Below are 8,174 nucleotides of genomic sequence, written 5' to 3'. Positions count from 1 at the left end.
AAAGAAAGAAAGAAAGAAAGAAAGAAAGAAAGAAAGAAAGAAAGAAATTCACGCACAGCCACAATAGCTACCTGGGAAATCCTTCTCTACAGAAAAACTGACTTTCTGCTCCAAAGGTGGAGACATCTCAGCTATACCTGTGCATGTTACTCCTGAGGAAAATCATTTTTGTATGTGTGACTGACAGGTATGTCAGATTGTCCCTAGGGGCAAGAGGTCAGGGCATTCTTTTGTTGTTGTTGTTTTTGGTTTTGGTTTTTTGGTTTTTTGAGACAGGGTTTCTCTTTGTAACCTTGGCTGTCTTGGGCTTGCTTTGTAGACCATGCTGGCTTCGAAGTCACAGAGATCTACCTGCCCCTGCCTCCCCAGTACTGGGATTAAAGGAGTGCACTAACACACCAACATACCTGGCTGCTCTGCTTTTTTTTGTTGTTGTTGTGGGAGTTTTTTGTTTCTTTGTTTTTTTTTTTTTTTTTGAGACAGGGTTTTACTACATGTCCTCCTAGCTTGCCTGGAACTAAATAGACCAGGCTGGCGTTGAACTCGTTGAACTCATAGAGATCTACCTTCCTCTCCCTCCCAACTGTTGGGTCTAAAGAAGTACAAAACAACAACCTGCAAGGACATTCTTGAAGGTTAGTCTGGCACTGACAATGGTGAATAAGGATGTTTATGTTCTTTCTCATACCCCCAAAGCCACTAAGTTTAGTGTGTCCTTTCTTTCTTTTTTCATGTTTTTTTTTCTGAAAAACAAAACAACAACAAAACCAGAAAGAGCAACATCTTGTTTTTTCTTAGATTTGTTTTTAGTTTTATTTTGTGTGTATGAGTGTTTTGCCTGCCATGTTTGTCTCTGAATCACGTGAGTGCCTGGTGTCCTTGGAGGTCAGAAGAGGCATCAGGACCCCTGGAACTGGCATTACAGTTGTTTGGAGCCACTAGGAACCATGTGGATGCTGGGAACCAAACTCAAGTCCTCTGCAACAGCAATGGTTGCTCTTGACCACTGAGCCAATTTGCCAGCACCCTTTTTCAGTTTTTCTAAACAGGGTTTCACTCTGTAGTCTAGGCTGGCCTCAACTGCATGACAATTGTCCTGTCCCCACCTGTAGAGGTGCAGAGACTACAGCCTCCTCCACCGTGCCCAGCATTTGTCCAAGCTCATCTTCTGGTATGATCTTGTGATTATTCATTGGCATCTCCAACAGGCTGCCTCAGACTCCTCTCTGTGACTGAGGATGACCAGGAAACTAGTGACTTCATTTGTGCTGAGATTACAGACCTGGCTTTACGTACTCTAGAGCCACACTAAGCAAGTGTTCTAGCAGCTGAAGACATGCTAAGCCTGGTTATCTCCACAGTGCCTTTGCCCAGCTGCATGAGTCTTCATCAGCCAGTGTCCTCTTCCATGTCTCCAGCTGGACTTGCCTTGCTCACGAGGGAAAGCATGCATTCTTTGGTGGAAATCAGTCATGACACTGACCCTTCCCTTAGGCCTGTCATTTCACTCTCCAAGGTGAGCAACCTTTTGCCTTATCATTCCTTCATGATTATGCATGAGGTAGTAGATAATAAATTAACTAGTAGACCAGGCCGGGTATGGTGGCACATTCTGTTAATCTCAGCATTCAAGGGGCAGAGGCAGGTAAATATCTATGCTTTGCGAATTCCAAGATAGTTAGGGCTACATAGTAAGACTCTCAAAAAGAAGGAGGAAAAGATAACAATTGCTACAATATTAAAGCTAATCCTTCTGGACCCTGGCTCAGCAATTAAGAGCACCCCTGATCTTCCAGAGGATTCAGATTGAGGTCTTAGCACTTATACCCTGTGGCTCAGAACTGCCTGTCAGTCCAGTTATAAGATACCCAATGCCCTTTTCTAGTTTGCTTCATTGATTTATTTTTTTTGGTTTGTCTTGGCTTAAGGGAAAGCAAAATTATGGAGCTGGAGAGATGGCTCGGTAGTTAAAAGCAGTTACTGCTTGCGTAGGGGCCGGGTTCAGTTCTTAGCACTGAGAGAGTGGCTTGTAAGCACTTGTTAGGAGCACCTGGGATTCCGTCGCTCTCTGTGGCCTTCGAGGGCACCAGGCACTTGCATCGTACACAGACACTCAGGAAGGGAGGCACACACATATTAAAACAAATAGTTTTTGTTGTTTTTTGTTTTTTTTGAGACTGAATTTCTCTGTGTAGCCTTGGCTGTCCTGGAACTCACTCTGTAGACCAGGCTGGCCTCGAACTCAGAGATTCACTTGCCTCTACCTCCCAAGTTCTGGGATTAAAAATGTGCTTCACCTCCACCTGGCTATACATAAAATATTTTTAAAATAGCTTGTTCAGGAAAAAGGAAATGATTGTACTCACTGGCCAGCAGCCACCCTTTAAAAATTCCTAAAGATATTTCTTTTATTTTATCTAGATATGAATACATTGACTGAAATTATTTGCCTACACCATCACATCCAGTTCCTATGGTACTGGGGAATGAACCCAGGGTTTCATACGCAATTAGCAAGCATTCTCCCAACTGTGCTACATCCCCAGCAACTGGCCTGACATAACTTTTTAATATTTATTTTATTTTATGTGCATTGGTGTATTGCCTGTCTGTGTGAGATTGTTGGAGTCCTGGGATTAAGTTATTGACAGTTGTGAGCTGCTGTGTGGGTGCTGAGACTTGAACCTGGGTCCTCTGGAAGTGTAGTCAGTGCTGTTAGCTGCTGAGCCACCTATAATTTTTAAACATTATTGGAAAGTAATAATAAAGCTGGATGTAGTGGTGCCTACCTATAACCCCAGAGCCAGGGAGGCAGGAGAAACGTCACTGAAAGTTCAAGGCCAGCCTGGAGCACAGAACAAGTTCCAGTTCAGCGAGGACTAAATAGTAGGATCCTGTCAAAAATAAGAGTAAGTAAATAATAAACAAATTGCAAGAATAGTTAGGAGAGGCCCATGTTCCATCGGCAACTTCCTCAAGGGTACCTCCATACCCTAGCATACCTACGCACAATATGATTTTACTACCTTCTTCTCTGTTTATTTTGGAGGGTCGTGAGCACATGCAACAATGCACAGATTGAGGACAGAAGGCTTTGCCCTCCTGCCGTCCACCGTGTCGGTCCCAGGGCTGAACTCAGGCTTTGGGTGCGGCAGCAAGTCCCTTTAACTGCTGAGCCATCTCCCCTTCCCCATACCTATTTTTTAGATGAAGTTTTTCTGATGAAGAAACTGAGGCTGATGAGGCAGCTTGCCCAAACAGACAAGCTCATGGTCCCTTAAGAGCAAAGCTTTCCCTTCAGTCCGGGAGATACTGAAAAGGGGGAAAGGATAACGCTAATAATCTTAACAACCTTCCACTTCTTTTTAATTTAATTGTATTTATTTTTTATTATTAGTTACATTTTATTAACTCTGTATCCCAGCTGTATCCCACTCCCTTATTCCCTCCCAATCCCACCCTCCCTCCCTCATCTCCACCGTGCCCCTTTCCAAGTCCACTGATAGGGGGGACCTCCTCCCCTTTCATGTGATCCTGTTTTATCAGGTATCTTCAGGACTGGCTGCAAAGCTCTCCTCTGTGGCCTAACAGGACTGCTCCTCCCTTGGAGGGTGGGGAGGCCAAAGAGCCAGTCATTTAGTTCCTGTCAGAAATAGTCCCTGTTCCCCTCACTATGGGAAACCAATTGGTTACTGAGCTACCACAGGCTACATCCGAGCAAAGGTTCTAGGTTATATTCACACATGGTTTTTGGTGGAGTGTCAGTCTCAGAAAAGACCCCTGTGCCGAGATATATTTGGCCCTTGTGGAGCTTCTGTCCTTTCCAAGTCATACTAACTCCCCTTCTGCCAGAGGTTTGGTTATGAGTCTTAGTATCTGTTTTGAAACACTGCTAGGTAGAGTCTTTCAGATGCCTTCTGCGGTAGACTCCTATCATACGTCCAATGCACATCTCATTTGTCTTTCTTTTTTTTTTTTAATTTTATTTTTTTCTTATCAGTTACATTTTATTAACTCTGTATCCAAGCCGTGTCTCATTTGTCTTTCTAAGTGAGGATCGATCATCTTACCCCGTGTCTGCTTTCTTGTTTATCTTCCTTAGGTGTATAGATTTCATTATGTTTATTATTTCTTGTAGGTCTACATAAGCGAGTATGTACCATGTTTGTCTTTCTCCTTCTGGGATACTTCACTCAGAATGATCTTTTCTAGATCCCACCATTTGCCTGCAAATTTCATGATTTCCTCCTTTTTGATTGCTGAGTAGTATTCCATTGTGTAAAAATACCACAATTTCTGTATCCATTCCTCTGTTGATGGACATCTGGGTTGTTTCCAGGTTCTGGCTATTACAAATAAAGCTGCTACAAACATGGTTGAGCAAATGTCCTTGTTGTGTACTTGAGCCTCTTTTGGGTATATGCCTAGCAGTGGTATAGCTGGGTCTTGAGGAAGCACTATTCCTAATTGTCTGAGAAAGTGCCAGATTGATTTCCAGAGTGGTTGTACCAGTTTACATTCCCACCAGCAATGGAGGAGGGTTCCCCTTTCTCTACAACCTCTCCAGCATGTGTTGTCTCTTGAGTTTTTCATCTTGGCCATTCTGATGGGTGTAAGGTGAAATCTCAGGGTTGTTTTGATTTGCATTTCCCTAATGGCTAATGACGTTTAGCATTTCTTTAAGTGTTTCTCTGCCATTCGATATTCCTCTACAGAGAGTTCTCTGTTTAGCTCTGTTCCCCATTTTTTAATTGGATTACGTGGTTTGCTACTTTTCAGCTTCTTTAGTTCTTTATATATTCTGGATATTAGCCCTCTGTCAGATAAAGGGTTGGTGAAGATCCTTTCCCAATCTGTAGGCAGTCGTTTTGTTTTGATGACAGTGTCCTTTGCTTTATAGAAGCTTTTCAGTTTCATGAGGTCCCATTCATTGATTATTGCTCTTAGAGCCTGTGCTGTTGGTGTTCTGTTCAGGAAGTTGTCTCCTGTGCCAATGAGTTCTAGGGTCTTCTCCACTTTTTCTTCTAACAGATTTAGAGTATCTGGTTTTAGGTTGAGGTCTTTGATCCACTTGGACTTTAGTTTTGTGCAGGGTGATAAATATGGATCTATTTTCATTCTTCTGCATGTAGACAGCCAGTTGTACCAGCACTAAGCCTTCCACTTCTATTGAGGTATGATTGACAATAAAAAATGCATGGTCTAGGTGTGTAATAGGCTTTTGTTATTATCTTCTGATATGGTGAGATCATCTCTATTCTCTGAGCAAATCTGATTTAGCCAAATCGTTATTGCTGACTGTTATTATCAGCTGTAAATTATAGCTTCCGAACTTATTCCTGTTATAACTAACTCCTGGGTGTGCTGTATGTGCAGTGAATGTGCAGTTGTTTTAGGAGTGCCTGCACGTCGAAGCAAGAGAGAGACGTTCTGCCTTCTCAGGTCCCACCTTATTCCCTTGAGATTCTCTCACTGAATCTGGACCGCTCTCATCTTTGCCTCTGACCTCAACAGTGCTGGGCTTACACACTCAGGTCCTCATGCATCATCCCAAACCCAACAACTAATCTTTATATCCTCTGGCCAACATCTGTCCTTTCCCCCATTCTCACGGGAGCCTTCTTAAACGAATGTCAAAGTGATGTTTAAAGGTAGAGTGCTTACTTACTATGCTCAAAGTCCTAGATTCAATCCCTAGCATCAAATAACTAAATTAATATACTAATTAATTAAAATTGGGACAGCCCCTTTTTTGTAAGAGTATTTCAGGTACAAAAATGATTTATCTTGGTCAGGCATCATGGTGCATGCCTGTAATCCCAGCACTCAGGAGGCTGAGGCAGGAGAATTACACATTTTGAGACAATGTCTCAGAAAGAAAAAAAAAGGTTGGAAGTGTAACCTGCTGGCAGAATGTCTACATTACATGCTTTGATTTCCCAATCCTACAACAATTAAAACAAAACAAGTCAAAAACACAGAAGCTGTACCTTCACCTTTCCAGAAACAGCTACAAACTTTGTAGAACAGCCTGTGAGTGGCACTGTGGATGACACTTTGTTTCAGCTTGGCATATGAGGACAGCAATACTTAAACAATTTGTCTCAGGTCATCCCAGAGACATTTTTAAATGTCCAGACAAATGTTTACATAACAGATGCTGAAGTCTGTTTTCATTCTATAATCTCAGTACCACAGCAAATAAACAAGGCAATGAAAATAAGTGCTTTGGGGCTGAGGGAGGGCTTGTGAGTTAGGAGTACTAGCTGCTCTTCCAGAGATCCTGATTCAATTCAAGCTACCCACAGGATAACTCAAAACCACCTCTACTTCCAGGGGAACCCGTGATACCCTCCTGAGACCGTGGCAGGCATCAGGAACACAGGAGGCACACAGACATATATGCAGACAAAGCACCTGTGCACATGAATAAATAACAAACAAACACATCAGGACATCAGGGGGTGGAACCCAAAATGAACAGGTAGAAGCCCTTACTCTTCCCCTTAAACTCTTGTGAAATGATGGCAGGAGATAATAGATGCCAGGATGCTCAGGTCCACAGCCTGTGAGGCATAGTGCAGGGTCCGTGGCAGGGGAACCATGCGCTTTTCAGTTGTTCGAGTACTTCCAAAGAAGCCATAATATTGGCGATCGTAACAGAGAATTTAATTCCTTAAAAAGTACATCCACGGACCAATTTGAATTTAGTGTTTGAGTACAGGAAACTTTACCAAGATTATGGAAACAGAAAAGAATTCAAGATTAACATGCAGTGTGTGTTTCAGTACAGGTGGCAGGACAATTAGAAATCTAGTTAAGCCACAGAAAATCTGCACAAATCTGGGAGGGATTTAGGTCTTGGAGCGCTTTGGTGCAACCCGTCATCAGATTCAGGGTGCTCTGGGCTCTGGGCATCCAGACTCCCCAGGTGCGGGGGAGATGATGTAAAGGGGAAGAATAAAGAGGATATTCTTCTCTGATCCACCTTTTGTGTGGAGCAAACAATTAGGCAGTTCTGGTGCCTGTGAGAGGAACTGGCAGAGCCCCTGGATGCCACCTCACGCCTGTGTTTCTGTGTTTTCCTTTTGAGAGTAATTCGGAGCATTCTCATGGGACTCAAGGGTGGGGAGGGGCTCACAGGAAAGACTGCCCTCAATTGTACCGTCTACTTCAAGAGTTCATGAGAGTCTCACACAGTTCTTACATGTCATGAAAGACTATCTGATTTCTTACCATTTCCAACCACTTAACAGTGTGAGAAACAGCCTGTGCTTGAAGGAAGGCCATGGTGGGCTTGGGCTTTGGCACTGGTTTTCATTTGCCAATGCTGGATACAGACAAACCTAGACTGTCTTTATAGAGCTCTTCTGCTAGGGTCTCATTCAGATGAGGAATAAGGTCCCAAAGGCTGTGTGAGGCACTCTTTCTGGCTCCAGGAACCTACCCTGTGCCTCTGGTTGGGTCTGAGGATAATCTGTCCCCTTTTCTTGTTTCTTTAACCCTTTTGATAAGGTTCTCCTTCCACCCAGTGGATTCTAGTCTCTAGAAAGGACAAACCCTAACAGAACCCACAGGGCCACTTAGGAAACTTTGATTGGCTGGGAATAGAGCATAGTGATGGCTTGACTCCTAGCGTGGCAAGAAGGAAGGGGGAGGGAATGAAGGGGGAGGGGAGGGGAGGAGAAGAGAAGAAAAGAAGTGAGGGGAAAACACAGGAGGAAAGTGGAGGCAGTGAGGTGGCCTTTCTGATTGGCGTTTGCCATTAAGCCTGAACACCACACCGGAGGTCCATCTCACACCCACATGACAGAAGCATGCCACAGTGCTTCTGTGCACACACATACACATACTCACAAAACAAACAAACAAACAAATTACCTCTTTTTCAGGGTTTTTGTGTGGCTACAATCAGAAACTGCTTTGGAGTATTTGAGAATGAAGAGAGCGTAGATTTTTTTTTTTTTATCTCAGTCTCATAAATACTTCTGGAATGTCAGAGAACAGAGTTTTTCTACAGAGCTCTGCAGGACTTTCAAAATGCAACCCAACTCTTGAAGATAACCCTGGTCCCACCCCACCTCTTACCTCAGAGCAGAAATCTGCCTCATCTTGCTCACTTTGACTGACTACTAGTGAGTACAAAAGAAGTTTGCCTTACCTGGGGTGTCACC

This window comes from Psammomys obesus, unplaced genomic scaffold (assembly GCF_907164565.1).
Source record: "Psammomys obesus unplaced genomic scaffold, mPsaObe1.curated_primary_1811, whole genome shotgun sequence".
Lineage (NCBI taxonomy): Eukaryota > Metazoa > Chordata > Mammalia > Rodentia > Muridae > Psammomys > Psammomys obesus.
The sequence above is the reverse complement of the archived record's forward strand: the minus strand, read 5'-3'. Positions refer to the sequence as shown.